Source organism: Ornithorhynchus anatinus, chromosome 6 (assembly GCF_004115215.2).
Source record: "Ornithorhynchus anatinus isolate Pmale09 chromosome 6, mOrnAna1.pri.v4, whole genome shotgun sequence".
In the NCBI taxonomy this organism is placed as follows: domain Eukaryota; kingdom Metazoa; phylum Chordata; class Mammalia; order Monotremata; family Ornithorhynchidae; genus Ornithorhynchus; species Ornithorhynchus anatinus.
In genome coordinates this window covers 12,571,102-12,590,815 of record NC_041733.1, presented here as the reverse complement: position 1 = coordinate 12,590,815, position 19,714 = coordinate 12,571,102, and the positions used below count along the sequence as shown (strand labels likewise).

Genomic DNA, 19,714 nt, shown 5'->3' with positions numbered 1-19,714 from the left:
CGCTGCCTTAACGCTAGTTAACATCCAAAACCATGTAGCTGAGCCGTGTTCAATTTAGCTGCACCACTATTAAGACACTGCATCACAATATCTCAAGTGATTCTTGGTCCAAACCCCTCAGAGTAAACCTTAATAGAATTTTCTAACCTAGGGAAAATGAGAGCAATCTGTTTCCTCATCTATTGGCTTTAGGAAATTGTTAATGAATAGCAGTATTTACTGAGTTCTTATTACGTATCAAGCACTGTAGTAAGCACCGGAGTAGATACACGACCATCAGATCAGATGCAGTTCCTGTCCCACATGGGACTCACAGTCTAAGAAGGAGGGAGAACAGGAATTGAATTTCCATTTTCCAATGAGGAAACTGAGGCATAGAGAAGTTAAGTGACTTACCCAAGGTTCATACAGCAGACAGTTGGCAGACCCAGGATTAGAACCCAGTTCCTCTGACTCTCAGTCCTGTGATCTCCCTACTAGGCTGTGCTGTTTGTATATCTTAAAAGGACTACTTAATGATGAAGACTGCTATAGTCCTGGGTGTCCCTTGCCCCCTCTCATAGATAGGGACCAGGAGAGTCCTGAGCAGCACTCTCTAAAAGATTCCAGGTTGGAAAGCATCATTTTAGAGCATGAACATACTGGAAAGAAACTGATGGAGTGAATCAAATGTAACTGGGGAAAACCTCCATTAAAATGATCCAAAAATAGAAAACCATTGCAACAGAGAGAAGCAAATGCAGATGGCATCAGTGGGAGAAAGGGATGTGGGATTGTAGGCATCCAGGTGTATTCTTTGGATCAGGTTTGATCACGGGGTCCTGCAGGAGACGTTTCATATTTATAGATTATCCTTTTAGCGATGAGGGTGATGAGGGTGAGGGTGATGAGGATGAAATGATGAGTCATAAGCAGCATGGACTAGTGGAAAGAGCAAAGGCCTGGGAGTCAGGGGACCTGAACTCCTATCCTGGGTCTGCTACTTACCAGCTGGGTGACCATAAGCGAGTCGCTCAACTTCTCTGTGTCTCAGTTTTCTCATCTGTAAAATGGGAATGAAATACTCGGTCTCCCTCCCCTTTAGACTGTGAACCCCATGTGGAGCAGGGACTATATCTGACCTGATTAACTGGTGTCTATCCCATGCTTGGCATATTCTTCTTATTATCATTATTATTATTAAAACATATGCACCCCCCCATTCTTGGTCCTGTCCAGAATAGAAAGTCTTATCCACCCCATATGTTTCACAACAGCCAAAGATAAAATGCTACTCTCATTACACAAAGCAGGCAGTAAAAACCAAGGGATATGAGCTGACTTTGTCAGTCAATCAGTCAGTGGTATTTATCGAGCATTTAAAGTGTGCAGAGCCCTGTACTGAGTGTGTGGAACTCTTTTAAGCTCCATCAGAAGGTTACAGTCTAGAGGGAAAGACAGCAAGTAAAATAAATTATGGCTGTGTACCTAAAAGCTGTTAAAATGAGGCTGGGGTGAATGTCAAGTGGTTAGGTGAAGCAGAAGGGAGAGAAGGTAGGGGAAATGAGGGCTTAGTTGGGGAAGGCCTCATGGAGCAGATGTAATTTTAAGAAAGTGAGATTCTGGGGAAGTAGAAATAGGACCCAGATGTCCGGGCTCCTGGTTTTTCACCCCATCTCTGTGTTGCAGAAAGAATGTATGTTCAGAAACCATTGCCCTATGGCACCAACTTCTACCTGGAATATCATCTACAGGGAGCAGGGGATGGTTTTTATGGCTCTTGCTGTCTTTACTAGCTGGACCTGCATTGTGAAATATGGTCTCTGTCAGCCCCCTGACCTCTAAAACCTCGTGCTTCTTACAGGAAAAGTAACTCAGTTTGTCCCTGGGAAAGGGTAAGATGTTCTCTTTATTTATGGCCCAGTCTCTCCAGGTCACTCCGCTACCTTTCATTCTAGTCGTGGAGGGGCTATTGCTGAAAAAGAAGATAATGCCAGGGTTAGCTATTGTTTTCTGTACCTGTCAGGCATTATTACAGTGATGCTATAGTTAGAGGTGAAGAGACACTTGTGTTCTAAACCCCCTATTTTCAGGTGCTTATGACTTCAAGGAATATAAATTAGTACAATTTTAGAACCCTAACAGGAGAAAATGATCAGAAAAATGGAATCATATTGAATCTCATCCAAATGCCATTATAAGGCAGTAAACCTAAGTACAGAGGTATAGGCCCATCTCATGCATGCTCTGTATTATGCTGCACACTCTGCCTTTCCTGGGAAAACTGAAACCTGTTGGAAGTGAACAGACCATGTGCGTTTAGGGGCGGAAGCGTGGGAGTGGGTGGAATCATGAAAACAGCTGAGTCTGATTTTTGCCTTCTGGTGCAGGAGCAGAAATCAAAGGGTTGAATAGAATCAATCAATCAATCACTGGTATTTATTGAGTGCTTACTGAGTGCAAACTACAATATGACTGAGTTGGTAGGCACATTCCCTACCCCACCAGAAGCTTACAGTTTAGAGGTGAGGCTATAAAGGATGGAAGGCCAGAATTCTTGAACTTGCTTACAGTTTCCTTAGCACTAATGTAAGTTCATCTGTTCAATTAATTTGTTTTGGCCTCTCGGGTAGTCAGTATTCTTATTCTTTTCTTCTCCATTAGAGTGTCATCTCCTTGCGGCTAGGGAAATGCCATTTTGTTGTTCCACACTTCCCCATGCCTTAGTTGAGAAGCAGCGTGGCTCAGTGGAAAGAGCCCGGGCTTGAGAGTCAGAGGTCATTGGTTCTAATCCCGGCTCCACCACTTGTCAGCTGTGTGACTGTGGGCAAGTCACTTCACTTCTCTGTGCCTCAGTTACCTCATCTGTAAAATGGGGATTATCTGTGAGCCTCACGTGGGACAAACTGATTACCCTGTATCTGCCCCAGCGCTTAGAACAGTGCTCTGCACATAGTAAGCGCTTAACAAATACCAACATTATTATTATTATTACAGTACCAAATGGGTGCTCAATAAATGCCACTACTACTAGTGAATTTCTAGAAATAGAGTACAGCTCTTTTGCCAGGCTGGGAAACAGCGTGGCTCAGTGGAAAGAGCCTGGACTTTGGAGTCAGGGGTCATGGGTTCCACTCCTGGCTCTGCCACTTGTCAGCTGTGTGACTGTGAGCAAGTCACTTAACTTCTCTATGCTCAGTTACCTCATCTGTAAAATGGGGATTAACTGTGAACTTCATGCGGGACAACCTGATTATCCTGTATCTACCCCAGTGCCTAGAACAGTGCTCTGCACATAGTAAGCGCTTAACAAATACCAACATTATTATTAAAGGGACTATCTGTGCAATCTAGAGAGGGATGGAAAAGAAGAAGTGAGAGTTCTGGGCTACTCAGTACTGGTTTTTTTTAAAAAAAGTTATTTGTTAAGTGTTTTACTATGTGCCAGACACTGTTCTATGCTCTGGGGTAGAAACGAACTAATCAGGTTGTACACAGTGCCTGTCCTACATGGGGTTATCAGACGTAATCCCAATTTTACAGTTGATGTAACTGAAGCCCAGAGAAGTTAAGTGATTTGTACAAGGTCACACAGCAGACAAGTGGCAGAGCTGGGATTAGAACCCAGGTCCCCCTGACTCCCAGGTCCATGCTGCATCCACTAGGCAATGCTAATTTTCCACTGAGCCAACTCTGTTTGGAGAATTAAGAGGGGAGAATATGTTCTGCCTAGGATTGATTAGTCAATTATTAGTATTTATTGAGCACCCACTATGTACACTGTACGAAGCTCTTGGAAGAGTACATTCGGATTAGTAGATATAACCCCTGCCTTTCACTGACTTTCTCTTTCTTTGTCTCTCTCTCTTGTGCCAGGCAAATCCAGAAGTAGGATTGGCCCCATCTGTTAGAAACAAAGCCCTTTAGAGGGACAGAGTTTTTGCCCAGTACTTGACCCAGTTAGACTATTGGTCTTCCTGTCCCCATCTTCCAGCTGCTGCCCCTTAAACTCTTGCAGAACTTGTTCGTGTGTGTGTATATTTGTGAGATATCCAAGCACTTAATCCAGTGTTTTACATGCAGGAAACACTCAATAAATACCACTGAATGAATGAATATGTGTCCGTGGGTGTATCTAATGTATTTTCAAGACGGAGTAGATTGTTAATGGAAATTCTGGCCCTGGAAGAAATGAATTCAAAACCTCCCTGTCTGAGTTAGGGAGCAGTGGTGACATCTTGAGGAGTCTGGTAAGAATCACCTCAGGGAACTGAAAACCCCAGAAAGAGCTCAGGCTGGGCAAAGGCTTGTGGCATATGTTATGCACTTGGGCATCTATTTCTCTCTCCACCTTCCTCTCCCTCTCTCCTTTTCTCTCTCTGCATCTTCCTCTCCCTCTTTCTCTTTCTCCATCCTCACCTTCCTCATGCCAGCTTCCTCCATGGGTCTTAGCAATTACAGAGTCTTCCCTCTTGATGCTGAAGGACTGACAATCTCTGTTGCTATGGTGACTGTAGAAAACTGCAGCAAGTGACAACTGGATGGAGTTGTTCAATTGGCTTATTTAGGAATTGTTTGGATTTGTTTTTGCTTTTTGTTTTTTTCATCTCCTTCCCCCAAACATCTCCTTATTCCATAGAGATATTTGTGTACATTTGAAAAATAAAATCGAATCAGTGATTTCACCAATGGGACATTTCTGGAAGGAACCCAGCAGAGGTATGAAGATATTTCCCTAACCTAATTAACCCCCAATTTCCAGATTTCCTCCAGTCCCACTTCTGGACCACCTCTAAAATGTGAGCTCTCTGTGGGACTGAGATTGTGTCCCATCTGATTATCTTGTACCTCCCCCAGGATTTAGTGAAATATGTGGCACCTAGTAAATGCTTAATAACTATCATAATTATCCTCATTATTATCCACACCCACAGAATCATGCTACTGGAAAAGGTAGGGTGGAGGAATAGGCCCACAGTGAATAGTGAAAAGAAGAGGAGAGAAGCAATTTCTTGCTTCTGAGACACATTCTCCAATTTTTTAGCATTTAAGGTAGAAGATAATCACAAGATGCACTTAAGAAAAATGTTGAGATCTTGAAGAGGCCACAGGGATAACAATGAAAATAATTAAATGGTGAAAAAATCAGTCTTCTCTAAAAAGATTGAAGGAGTTGGAATTCCCAGTATTTTTCCAATATAAATCTGGTTGAGGGAAGGATGATAACAAATCCACACCTATGGAAACTTGTGATTCCAGGGCAGGCTTTCTCACTCAGAAGAAAGGAAAATAGGTTTCAACTGCCTGGGAGAGATTTAAGTTTGGTTAAAGGATGTCAATAAAGACCATTCCTCACTTGCATAAATCCAATAGAGGGAATAAACTAATATCACATGGCATTTTTCAATTTGCATTTATGCTTAAAATGTCTGTGCCATGACTTCCCTTTGGATTGAAAACTTTTCAAGGAAAGGAACTATGACACATCTTCTCTGAAATTTCCTTGGCACTTGGTACTGTTCTACAAATTACAGGAGTTCTTGAAGTCACTGGACAGTGATGGAGTTTTCCCTGAGAGATCTAGGAAATGGTGTAATCTCATTTGGATGAAACAGGAGAATGGACAAGCTGGTCTCTGAGATCCCTTCTAGAGCTAGGATTCTCTGATACTTTAGGCCCAGAAAGCAGCAATCAGTCTTCTCTACTCCTCTGTCATTTATTGCTTCTCTCTGTTTTACACTATTCACAAGCTGCTCTCCCCTCTCAGCTAAGGTGAGAGGGAGTGACCTAGCTTCTTCACATGAGAAGTTTCCCACTTTGCATCCTGGAATCTGGATGTTCATTAAGTGTCTGTATCCCATCTGTACCCAGCCCATCTTCTGTTTCTGGAAGAGATGAACCACTGGTACCAATTTCTTGGGTCTGCATTAGTTATCCAATTTTAGAGTTCAATGCCATTATTTTGCACTTGAATATATCACAGATGGTGAAATCCACCAGTGGATGGCAGAACATCTGAGAAGGCTAATGTGGGATTGTCATAGTCTAGGACTAGAGAGAACACAAGAGGCCTTTGCACCTCTCTTGCTCTGAGGTACAGGTCTGAGAGGAGATGTATTTGTGTTCCCTGTTAAATGGTCAGTGACTCAAAGGTGTTTGTTGAGCACTTTCCTGTGCCAAACACTGTACACTAGTTCATTGTAGAAGCAGCGTGGCTTAGTGGAAAGAGTACGGGCTCTGGAGTCAGAGGTCGTGCATTCTAATCCCGGCTCCACCACTTGTCTGCTGCGTGACCTTGGGCAAGTCACTTAACTTCTCTGTACCTCAGTTACCTCAATTGTAAAAATGGGGATTGAAAAATGTGAAGCCCACGTGGGACAATCTGATTACCCTGTATCTACCCCTGCTCCCAAGGAACTTACCGTCTATAGGGGGGAGACAACAGAGAAGCAGCATGGCTCAGTGGAAAGAGCCCGAGCTTCCAAGTCAGAGGTCATGGGTTCAAATCCGGTCTCTGCCACTTGGCAGTGGTGTGACTGTGGGCAAGTCACAACTTCTCTGTGCCTCAGTTACCTCATCTGTAAAATGGGGATTAACTGTGAGCCTCACGTGGGACAACCTTATTACTCTGTATCTACCCCAGCGCTTAGAACAGTGCTCTGCACATGGTAAGTGCTTAACAAATGCCAACATTATTGTTATTATATATTAATATAAATACATGAAATTATGCATATTAGTATTGTGAGGTGAATATCAAGTTCTCAGAAGTGGCCAAAGGAGACAGAGGGGCAGTTAGAGATGTAGAAATGGAACCACAAGTGTACTGTGCTGGTGAAACCCAAACCAGATTGAGTTTCTAGAAACAGGGCAGTGTCAGAAACTGCTGAGAGATGGAGGAAGAGGAGGATAAAATGGGACCTGTTTAGCCATAAAGAGATCACTGGAGACCTTGGTGAGGGCCATCTCCATAGTGCAAAGGAGATGAAATCCAAATGGCCAAGGGTTGAGAAGAGACTTGGCAGGGAGGAAGTGAAGGAAGTGAGCATATGAAGCCCACTCAAAGAGTTTGGACAAGAAGAGGATCCCGGAAAAACAACAATGCCTGGAGGGCGAGGTGGGTCAAGGCATGCCTTATTCAGTAGGGCAGAGACTAGGGCTTATTTGAAAACAGAAGGGAAGAGACCAGAAGAAAGAGGTTGAAGAAAGTGGTAAAACAGGTCTTGTCATCTAAACCTCGGGGTGCTCACCCCTCTGTAGCTCTTATATATAGATTTTTAAACTATATTGCTTCCCCTATATCCACTCTCTGAGGCCCTGGTTCACCTGAATTCATTTAATTATGACACTGGTCGGGGACTAGCCAATTCCAATGAAAGATTGGGTCAGAAGAAAGGATTAAATGAGAAGGGGCAGAGAACAGACTGCTTCATTAACTCTTATGGATTGGGAGCTGTAGAAGTCATATGAAGGGCCCCACAGATGAGAAAATCTGAGTGGCTATTCCTTAGTTTGGGGAGGTAGCTCAAGTTAAGGATAGGTATCAGAATAAGGATAGCCTACGGTTAAACCAGGATTTTATTTAAACTCTTTATTGCTTATATTTATTGTTGCTATCAATTTAATTACTCCCAGCCGTGGGAGATCTAAAAATCTGCCTTTGATATTTCTGTATGTGTATAGTAAATATTTTTATTTCTCTTGCTATAAAGAGGGGTGTCTGTGAAGTCTGCCTATGTGAGAGCTCCCTGCTCCTGGGAGACCATGCTACTGCTTAGGAGGAGGGTTTTGAGGCAATTTGTTTTAATCCCTCACAGGCAACCGAGCCTGCAGGGTTTTGGCCATTAGTAAACTCCCCTAAAGGTTTCCATACCCCCTGGGGAGCGGGATAAATTGAGTCATGGCATTATCAGGATGTGTTCCTGAACCAATCAGAGTCCTCCTCTTTACCAGAGAGGGTTCCAGTTAGGGAAGGCTGCCAGATGAGAAATGTGTCCTGTCTGTCCTGGGGCAGGCACCCCAGTCCAGGGGGTTTGAGGTTGAATAAAAATGATAATAATTATAATTGTGGTATTTGTTAAGTACTTACTGTATGCCATGCACTCTTCTAAGCACTGGGGAGGATACAAGCAAATCTGGTTGTACACAGTCCCTGTGCCATGTGGAGCTCACAGTCTCAACCTCCATTTTACAGATGAGGTAACTGAGACCCAGAGAAGTGAAATGACTTGCCCAAGTTCACACAGAAGACAAGTGGTGGAGCTGGGATTAGAACCCATGACCTTCTGAATCCCAGGTCCGTCCTCTATCCACTATGCCATGCTGCTCCTTTGACCCTGTAGCTGTGTTGTGATCAGCCCTACTTCTAGTGGAGATGATGGTTTTGCACTGGTCTGTCCCTTGCAGTGACTGTGATATGCTACCTGTAAAGGTCCCAGGGGCTTGACCGGGACAAAATCTCCTGTAAAGCGATGTGGATCATAATTGAGGACCACAGTCTGGACTAGTCTGGGCATATGGTGAAGACAGTCCTCTGTTATGCTGCTGTGTTAGCGGGTAGTGCTTTTCACTGCTTTCAGTGCCACTGGACTCTTGTTTTCAGAAGTTTCATTTCCCATATAACGTAGCTTTCAGTCCTTCCAGCCAGGGTCATTCTGGGCCTGGCTCTGTATTTAATGCCTTTCTCTTCAGCTCTCATGTTGTGCATGTTTGGGTTTCTTCGAGTTTAGTGGGTATATTAGGTAGGTACCCTTCTGTATTAGTTGCCATTTTGTCTCTAGACTGTAAGCTCATTGTGGGCAGGGATCATGTCTACCAATTCTTGTATATTTTTCTCCCAAGTGCTTAGTACAGTGCTCTGTACATAATAAGCACTCACTAAAGTCCATGGAATCCTTTCTCTTCAGCTCTCGTGTTGTGCATGTTTGGGTTTCTTCGAGCTTAGTGGGTATATTAGGTAGGTACCCGTCTGTATTAGTTGCCATTTTGTCTCTAGCCTGTAAGCTCACTGTGGGCAGGGATCGTGTCTACCAACTCTTGTATATTTCTCTCCCAAGTGCTTAGTGCAGTGTTCTGCACAATAAGCACTCAGTAAAGTCCATGGATTGATTTTTGGTCTTGAAGTCTCCAAAGGCTGGAGAGGTGCCATTCACCTCTTGGGGAAGTTGCCCTCATTTGCTTCATCGTTTGGTCTAGATAATGGTTCTCAGTACCCGGTTTTGAGGTTTATTTTAATGAAAGAACGCTGTGTTACCTAGCCTGACAGGGTTTTGTTGGATGCTCTGTCTCCATAGATTCAGAGGTTGTACTCTGATTAATATGAAAAATAAACATGAGAGGAATATTGCCTTAAATTTTATATAGCCACATTTGGCCCGAAGCTCTTTCCGGTGAGTCATCAATCCACTGTATTTATTGAATGCTTACTGTGTGCAGAGCACTGTACTAAGCCTGCAGGAGAGTACAATAGAACAAAGACTCAGTTTATTCTTCCTTCCTCCATGTGGAATGGGTCAGTTACTGACTCTGTTAGGTCTCAGGTATCACACCAACAACTCTGACCCAAACATTATGGACTACCCAGCTCACTCCAGGGCCCCCCACAGTCATTCCTACTACCCGTCGACAGCAAGGTCACCCCCCTCTTTTCACCCCCCATGCCTTTGATCCCAGGGACTCCATCGCATCCCCCTCTCCTCTCTTCCCTGAACATCTTTCTGTTGCAACTTAGCTGTTCTTCAGTAAATGAGCCCCTGAGGTTGGGCATCTTGTCTACTTACTTTATTATGCTCAACTCAGCACTTAGTTCAGTGCTCTGCACACAGTAAATGCTCAATAAATACCACTGATTGATACCTAGTCTGCTCTTTAACGGTTGGGCTATAACCATCAGACCTTTGGAAGCTGCCTTTTTTTTTAATGGTATTTGTTATGTGCTTACTATGTGCCAGGCACTATACTAAAAACTGGGGTAGATTAAAGCTAATCATGTTGAACACAGTCCATGTCCCACATGGAGCTCATAGTCTTAATCCCCATTTTACAGATGAGGTAACTGAGGCCCAGAGAAGTTAAGTGCCTAGTCCAAGTTACACAGCAGGCAAGTGGCAGAACTGGAATTAGAACACAGGTCCTTTGACTCCCAGGCCTTTGCTCTATCCATTGGGCCATGCTGCTCATCCCTTCATTCCTGCAGTCATTGTCCCATGGGAATTTCCTTTCCCCATTTCCCCAAGCAGGGTTTCACAAAGTCTGTGGATCAGGCTGGATTGGTTTTGGGGATTTTATGTCACAAAGTCAAATTCAAGAAGACTTTCCTCAGGGAATTGCGAGTCATGGGACAGGTGAGGCTGAAAACCACATATTATATCCCAGAAAATGCGTATCATTTTTGGAGTAAGCAATCCACCTGCATCTCAGGGCCTCAACAAAGTTTCCTCGGGGGATGGGCATGTCGTTTTCCCCTTCCTGTTCACCTTCTCCTCCCACACCCTCTGAATCCCCCTCCTTAATGCACCCCTACCTTTGTTGAAGTCACCATCACAATCCAAGAAATTTCCTCTGAGATTCCACCTTAGAACCACATCCTGTCTTTCTGACTGTCCAAGACTTACAGATGTTTAGTGTGTGGACTTGGGCCTCCTTAGGCTCCCGAGGCTCCATAAAAGCTGGGACTAAATTCCCTGAATTCTGGAAGCCGACACTTCTGTTTCCCGGTTCCGCCTCACCTGGAAGTTTCAGGATGGGACCTTGGTTTAGTGTGGCTGTGGGGAATTGTATTAACTGGCCACACTGAGCAGTAAAAGTGGCAGCCTGTGGTGACCTCTAAAGTGTGCCATCCCAGGCCCTGGTCTAATACCTTGGGTATAAATTCCTCAATCAGTCAATCAATGGTATTTATTGAGTGCTTACAGTGTGCAGACGACTGAACTAAGCTCATTCCCTATGCCTGTGATTAACCTTGGAAGGTCACATTTTCAAAGGAAACCCAGAAGAGGTCCAGATTTCCCAACCATTCTGCTCCATTATTTGAATTTTATACCATATACATCTCCCTTCGGTAAGTGGAGTGAATGTTCCCACACGAACTGCCAATGCTAATTTCTTAATAGCCTCCCTAGGGTTTTGCTCTTCTTTGAATCTATTTACAGAATAAAGGGAGAGGGTCCTGTGGACTGAAATATTTTTCTCTCTCTCCTTAGCATTTTGGGAGTTTGCATGACTAAAAAGAAAAACAAACTCAAGATCAAAACCTCAACAGGAAAGTGTCCTAGGTTTCAGAGTTCTCTGCTTTCACCCTTCAAGATAATAATGTTGGTATTTGTTAATCGCTTACTATGTGCAGAGCACTGTTCTAAGTGCTGGGGTAGATACAGGGTAATCAGGTTGTCCCACGTGAGGCTGACAGTTAATTCCCATTTTACAGATGAGGTAACTGAGGCACAGAGAAGTTAAGTGACTTACCCACAGTCACACAGCTGACAAGTAGCAGAGCCAGAATTCGAACCCATGACCTCTGACTCCGAAGCCCAGGCTCTTTCCACTGAGCCACGCTGTTTCTGGGCAGTCATGGTCGACGACTAGCAGCCAGGGTGGAGTCATCCACCCTGAATCCATTCCCACCCACTGGTTCTCACCCAAGCTCTCCTGTTGTACTTGGGTTTCAGATTAGCTGCTCGTCCCCTCCCTCCTTTCTCTCTCCATTTTGCTACTTCACTCCCACCTTCAAGGCAGTGTACCTCTAGTCCAATTCCTACAAGCTTGATAAGAGGGTGCATTGGGTAGCTTCCATGGGGAAGCTCAGTAGCCAGCTACTGCTGCTTCTACTTCCAATTGCAAGGGAGGATCAGAGAACTAGTAGGGCCCAGTGGACTGGGATTCAGGAGAGCTGGGTTCTAATCCCAGCTCTGCCCCTTGTCTGAAGTGTCACCTTGGTTAGGTGACAACTTCTCTAAATGTCAGTTTCCTCAGTTCTAAAACGAAAATTAAATATCTGTTTTTCCTTCCTTTTTGACAGTGCTCCCCATGTGGACTTTGTCCAATCTGATTATATTGTAACTACCCCAATATCTGGCACAGAGCTTGGCCTAGAGAAAGTGTTTAAATATCAGTACCATTATTATTATTTAGGTCAATCTCTATGAACGTGTGGGAGTTTAATTCACCCTCTTCGATGACAACACCAAATTTATCCTCTCTCCCACATGGAGCCCATTTTAAGGGCTGAAAGAAGCCACGTGGAATCCCTTCAACAAAACAATTTCCCTTCTAGGCCGAGGAATCAGAGCTCTGGAAAGGCTGACGGGAACAGAAGAAAAGCCCGGTGATGGGTGATGCTGCCTTAAGGGATCCAAATCTTTGCCTGGGAAGGAAGAGGTAGGATTAAAAATGCCTCACAGCTCCAGTCTCAGGGGGAAGAGGGCAGGAAGTGGAACCTTTTGCTCTTTTGTCACTATGTCATATCTAGCAACAGTAACTGTGCAGGTGGAGCCCAAGAGTAAATATTATTTTGGGTTGGAGGGTCGATTTTGGGGCCCTAGAAGTTGATGAGGGTTATGGTCAGGATAAAGGAAATAGAGAGGCAAGATGAAGGAAGGAAAGTTCACTTGAAGTCACTCACTTTCCCCAGACCGAAATCTCTGATCTGTCTGACTCTACGGTCAGAAAAGATCCCATGTGATTATGTCGAATAGAAACAAGTGGAAAAAGAGTGCTGTACATTCAAATCTCAAACATTCGTCACATTTCCTTGATTTTCTTTAGTAACCTGTCTCAGTGCAGTTCTTCTTGATGAGTTTTTCCAGCTTCTGTGGAAAGATAGTATTTGGCTTGAGAAGTTGATCTGAAGTGCCTCCACCTCTCCACATGTACTTCCCCTCACCCCAACCCTGACACACATACACACACATACACATATTTGCACGTTCTGAGGGGTGAAAGGGAGATAGGGGAATGGATTATGGCAGGAGGAGCCTGAAGAATCAGATGATTTTGAGGATGGAGGGAGGGAGAGAGAGAGAGATAAGCAAGGAACATATGGACTAAGGTCGTGAATGGCAGTGGGAGAGATGGAATAGAAAGTGGGACAGTGAGGAGGAAGGTGAAGTTCTGGATTTTCAGGGCTGCAGCTGCTGAAGAGAAAGTTAACCAGCAGAACCAGGCAATCCTGCAGGGTGACTTCCCTGTGAGCTCTTTATAAATCAAATGGAGAAGGCACGACTTGCAGAAGGGCACAGTGCACTTTCCCCTTTTAAATCAAAGGGAGAAGGTGGTTTTTGAAGTGCCGAAGAAGCAATCTATAGGTCAAAGCTTATTCAGAGCTCCCCCAGGACCACTTTTACAGGCATCCTGTGGGAATGAGAGCTCTGGGAAGCTGAAGAATGAACTGGTGAATCTAGCAGGCACAGCAGAACAGCAGAAACATGAGAGCAGGGAGGGCAAACGGCTGGGGAGTGGATGGAGAGAGACATAAATACAGTTTGAAACCCTTAGGACATACCCCTTAGGTCACTAGCAGTCAGGGATTAACCTCGAACTGTACTGGGAGGACAATGTTCAACTTTCAGAATCTTTCCTAGTGTTCCCTGGGGCAGACTCTCTGGTTTGTGCTGAAATTTGGCAGAGAGAGGATTCACGGATTTCAGGAAGGTTCCCAACTTGGACCCAAATGGCTCTTCTTCCTCCCAAATTCCCATCTCTTCACTTTGTGAAAGGAGGGGAGCAAGAAGCCATTCTGTAATAGCAAACCCACTTGCAAGCTCTGTGCAGATGTGACATTAAAGGGTGGAAATTGGTGAAATGGGTCACCAGAGGAAAAGATTGATTTTATAGGGAACTCAAGGGAACTTCTTGAATGGGCACACCCTACCTGAGTAAAGAAGGAGTATAGAAAGTGAGACAGAAAAAAGACGAAAGAGAGAGAAGAGCAAAGGAAAGAGAAAGAGGGAAAGATGGTGTGCAGACTCAAAGGCAGAAGAGAAAGACTGTAGAGAAAGAAGAGAAAAAGAGAAAGAGGAAGAGTGAAAAAAAGGAGTGGAAGGGAAAATGGAAGAGAAAAAAAAATCAGGCAGAGAGAGATATTTCATTAAAGGAATGAGTGATACAGAGGCAGAAAACAAAGAGGGAGAAAGGGAGAAAATGGAGGGGAAAGGGCTAAATAAAGCTGAAAGAAAAAAGAGACAAGGACTAACTGGGGGAGATGCATGCATATACACACAGACACATGCTCAGAAGGAGACTCATGCAGCTGCTAGTTGTCAGCACGATTATAATTGTACATCCCCCTTCAGAGGAATTCCCTCAGTCTTTGGGCTGTGATTGGTGCTGGGGTAGTGACAGACTTCTAGGTATTAGATTATTTCACTTTCTCTGCATGCGTGCAAGAAATACAGACCTTCGCCTCCCACTAGCTTCCCTGCTTCACAGGGATTGTGACATCCTTGTCAATGTACACTGACTACATTGGAATCCCAGCTTTACTTATGAAGAAACTGAGACAAAAGGAGTTAAATATTTGCCCAAGGTAACTCAGCAGGAAAGTGGTAAAGGAGAGATTAGAACCCAGTCCTCTGGCTCCCAGATCCACTCTGCAATGCTGCTGCTTTATGGTGTTCTGATTGGCCAATTCAGGTTCATTATAAGAACTGAATCCCAAGCACTCTATTAATCCCTGGGGTAGATGCAAGAGAATCAGGTCCCACTTGGGGCTCAGAGTCTGAATAAGAGGGAGAATGGATATTGAATCCCCATTTTGCAGATGAGGAAACTGAGGCACAGATAAGTTAAATGACTTGCCCAAGGTCACATACCAGATAAGTAGCAGAGCTGAAATTAGAACCCAAGTTTTCTGCCTCCCAAGCCTGTGCTTTTTCCACTAGGAAACACTGCTCTTGAAAAATACATGCCAAAAGAGGCTCAGTTTGGCTAGCCCTCACATCTTTGTGGGCAGGAAACATGTCTACCAACTCTGTGATAGCATACTCTCCCAACTGCTTAGTAGACTGCTCTGCACACAGGAAGTGCTCAATAAATATGATTGATTGCTTAGCACATTTTGCACCTGCTACTCTCGTTGGCCCTTGATCTCCATTTGTGGGTCCTTTCGCTTGCTGGCCCTTGGCCTTGAAATAGTGTGACTTTCTTTTTTTAGTCAGGGGGTGCTAATTAACCAGGTGCTGAGCCATCTCTGGATCTCCACTCTGAAAGAGAAGAACACGTATTACCCTCCTCCTCCCCCTTGTTTACACCTTCGGGAGTTTAGGCAGCACTAATTCTAGGAAGGACAGCCCATCCCTGAAGGGAGAAGGATGGACAAGCATTTGAGCCTGCCAGAGCTCCCTGAGGAATGGGCTGTGCCAAACTGGAAAGTAACTCTTGAGAGCCACTCATGATGTAACTTCATTCATTCATTCATTTGCCTTTTTTGAGTGCTTACTGTGTGCAAAGCACTGTACTAAGCGCTTGGGGAAGTAGAATATAACAATAAACAGATATATTCCCTGCTCATGGTGAGCCTATGGTTTAGAGGGGGAGACAGACATTTACATAAATTAATTATAGATATGTGCATAATACTAATAATAATAATCGTGGTATTTGCTAAGTGTTTCCTGTGTGCCAGGCGCTGTATTAAGTGCTGGAGTAGATACAAGCAAATCAAGTTGGACACAATCCCTATCCCACATGGAGCTCATAGTCTTAAACCCCATTTTAAAGATGAAACAAATGAGGCACAGAAAATTGAAGTGACTTAACCAAGGTCACACAGCAGACAAGTGGTGGAGCTGGGATTAGAGCTGATGATTTTCTGACATTAGACTTCATGGGGTTCAAGCCCCAAGGGACAGTCCTGGGACAACCTGGGCTTGACCATGTAGAGTTTTACTTTGGGGCTATGTTTCCAACAAAGCCTGAACCTCCTGGTGTATGCTCTATTCTGGGGAACAGTCGCCCCCTTTTTCCTAGGTCAGCGCTCTGCTTAGAGTAGGTGCTCAATCAGTACTGTTGATTTGGGTACCTGAGGGTTTGTGAACTGGTCTGGTGTCTTTCTTGGGATTCATTGCAGTCCCTGGGGGCAAAGACCCCTGAACCAGTCTTGATTTGAAACCTAATCAATGTCAGATTTATTGGGCATTTACTGTATAGAAAGCACCATGCTAAACACTTAGGAAAGTACACTTCAACAGAGTTGGTACACACAACCTTCCAAATGGGAAATAATAATGGAATAAGGTGGTCCTCATAGTTTCCAGCTCACAGGTGGACTCAGTAACTTTTGCATCTGGGGTTAGTTGAGAGTCAGATAATTTAGCAAATAAGGGAAAGTTTTTTAAGGATAGAGCTCTGACTGCTAGGTATAGCCAGTCAAGCAGGCTCATTAGGCTGGATTAGCCCAATTTGTCACCAATTCTGCCATGGGATGGAAATTAATTTAAATGTGGAACCCACTCAGTGGAAAGAGCCCGGGCTTTGGAGTCAGAGGTCATGGGTTCGAATCCTAGCTCTGCCACTTGGCAGCTGTGTGACTGTGGGCAAGTCATTTAACGTCTCTGTGCCTCAGTTACCTCATCTGTAAAATGGGGATCGAGACTGTGAGCCCCATGTGGGACAACCTGATTCCCCTGTGTCTACCCCAGCGCTTAGAACAGTGTTCTGCACATAGTAAGTGCTTAACAAATACCAACATTATTATTATTATTATCCACACTGTGCAGTCAACAGTCCTCTAAACTCTTAAGTTCCTTTTGGGCAGGGCGCATTCCTAAAAACTCTGTATATTTTATTTTTCCAAGTTCTTAGTAAAGTGTTCTATACACAGTAAATGCTCAATAAATATACTTGATGGATTAGAAGTAAAATACATGGTTTCTGCCCTGGAGGAGCTACAGTCTAATAATAGGGGAGGCCAGAGGTTTTGTTCAATCTTAGATGAAGCAACCAATCAATCAGTGGCATTTAAGATCCACTTTGGTCACTATCCTCTGACTTCATAATTAATCAGCAGTATTTATTGAGTGCTCACTGTGTGAGTGCTTATTCTGTGCAGAGCACGTTACTAAGGATTTAGGAGAGTACAATACAATTAAGTTGGAGGACACTATCCCTGCTCTCACAACCTGTTTAATAATAATGGTATTTCTTAAGCGCTTACTATGTGCCAAGCACTGTTCTTCACAATCTAGTAATAAATTTTATCTATCGTTCAATCATATTTAGTGAGCACTTACTGTGTATATGAAACAAAAACTCCTCACTCTTGGCTTCAAAGCTCTCCATCACCTTGCCTCCTCCTACCTCACCTCCCTTCTCTCCTTCTACTGCCCACCCTGCACGCTCCGCTCCTCTGCCGCTCACCTCCTCACCATCCCTCGTTCGTGCCTGTCCCGCCATTGACCCCTGGCCCACGTCCTACCGCTGTCCTGGAATGCCCTCCCTCCTCACCTTCGCCAAACTAACTCTCTTCCCCTCTTCAATGCCCTAATGAGAGCTCACCTCCTCCAGGAGGCCTTCCCAGACTGAGGCCCCCTTTCCCTCTGCTCCTCCACCCCTGCCCATTCCTCTTTCCCACTCCCTCTGCTGTTCCCCCTTCCCTTCCCCCCAGCACTGTGCATATTTGTATATATTATCGATTACTCTATTTTACTAATGGTGTGTATATACCTATGATTCTATTTATCTTGATGTTACCTACGCCAGGCTACTTGTTTTCTTCTATATTGCTTTGCTTTCTGTCTCCCCCATTTTAGATTGTGAGCCTGTTATTGGGCAGGGATTGTCTCTATCTGCTGCCTAATTGTACATTCCAAGTGCTTAGTACAGTGCTCTGCACATAGTAAGCACTCAATACATATTATTGAATGAATGAACGAATGTGCAGAACACTGTACTGAGCACTTGAGGGAGTACAATATAACAGAGGTGGTAGACACGTTGCCTAAAATGAACTCACAGTCTACACCTACTCCTCTAGACTGTAAATCTTGATGGGCAGGGAACATGTCTTCCAATTTTGTTCTACTGTACTCTCCCAAATATCAAGACACTGCTCTGCACAGAGTAAGGGCTCAATAAATACCATTGATTGATTAATTACTAAGCTACTAGTACTATTCTAGTGGGCATCCTTGGACTCACAGTAGAGCAGCCTGTAATGACGTGCTCAGGCTCCTCCGGGGTCAGGGTGACAGGAACAAATCCAGGTTCCATAAGTCATTGCCAACAGGGGTGGGATGCAGGGGCACCTCCAGGTCTGCCCTAAAGTCATTAGCGTTAACTAGCCTTCCACTCAGTGAGTTGTGACCGTCTCTCTCGTCTGCAGGCTCGAAGCTGTTGTTTCTGGATCAGATTTAAAATGTTCAAGCCCAAAGAGGAAGCACCATATGCAAACACTTTTTTTTTTTGGCACAGAATTAATTGGCAACTTTGAGATGTCTAACTTTAGCCATCCCACCTGAGTTTCTCCATGCATTCTTAGTAGACCAACTTAATGCCCTTTCTTTATCCTTGGTGAGTGAGTAGAGAGATAAAAGTCCTTTACTCTTGACTTGTAAATGGAGAAGTCACAACAATGATAGAGGGATATATTTTATCAAGGATGCTTAGAAGACACCATGGGAACTGTATCCCAGCATAAGCCCATCATTTATTCACTCATTCTATTGTATTTTATTGAGCCCTTACTGTGTGCAGAGCATTATACTAAGCTCTTGGGAGAATGCAACACAATAGAGTTGTGAGACATATTCCCTGGCCACATTGATCTTACAGCACAGTAGACTATGTGCTAGATGCAAAGTGTAACCCTGAAGCAAGAGAAGTCACTGTGTTAATGATAATAAAATAGTAATCATAATCATAATTATATTTGTTGAGCATGTACTCTGTGCCAAGCACTGAACTAAATACTGGGGTTGTGCAATATAAACAGATTGGACACAGCGCCTTTCCCATATGGAGCTCCAAGAGGGAGGGTGACTAGGTATTTTATCCCCATTTTACAGATAAGGAAACTGAGGCACAGAGAAGTTAATTAAGTGACTTCCCCACAGGAGGCAAGTAGCCAAATTGGGACGATAATCTTGAGTTCTTCTTTCCTTTGGCATCTTCAGTCCCTCTCAACTATCACCTTAGTTCCGGTGTCTGGATTTACCACAGCATCTTTTGATAAGGGTCGACTTGAGAGGCTCGGTGGGCCAAGACAGGGCAACATTTGCTACTCCTTCATGTTTTGTCTGACATTAACATGTTCTGCTGTGTGGCCACACCTCTTTCCGTATGACATCACAATATTATGCAACATGTGCCCCCCGAGGCCCATAATTACGTCACATACAGCCCGTTCATCCCTCTCCCCCTTCACTGAATGCACACCATTTCTCAGGAAGGATCACCAGGTGAGTTAGAGATCCTGGCTCATTCTGGCCCTGACCCAGCCCCCTTGTTCCAGAGTCATTGTAAGCCTCTCCCAGATCCTTGCTCACACAGGAATGGCTTCCAACTGGGTCTGGGTTCTGTTGCATTTTTAATTGTCACTAAGCCTGAGCCATGCCCTGAGGGCTTTTTATGGTATTTGTTAAATGGTGACTCTGTGCCAGGCACTGTACTAAGCACTGGGGTAGATACAAGCTAATCAGGTTGGACACAGTCCCTGTCCCACATAGGGCTCACAGTCCCAATCCCCATTTTACAGATGAGGTAACAGGCACTGAGAAGTTAAGCAATTTGTCCAAGGTCATAC

General features: G+C 44.3%; 1 long non-coding RNA gene across 7 annotated transcripts in view; it reads left to right on the top strand.

Annotated features, from left to right (window-relative positions):
- The window catches only part of LOC120638447, a 99,987-nt gene that overhangs the window by 54,866 nt on the left and 25,407 nt on the right, over positions 1 to 19,714 (top strand). For 6 of the 7 annotated variants that reach the window (XR_005660114.1, XR_005660110.1, XR_005660112.1 and 3 more), the window contains exon 6: positions 12,251 to 12,354. The exons of the other annotated variant lie outside the window; for it this stretch is intronic. This is a non-coding gene — a long non-coding RNA (uncharacterized LOC120638447). The remainder of the gene's footprint in view (positions 1 to 12,250; positions 12,355 to 19,714) is intronic. 7 annotated transcript variants of the gene reach the window in all.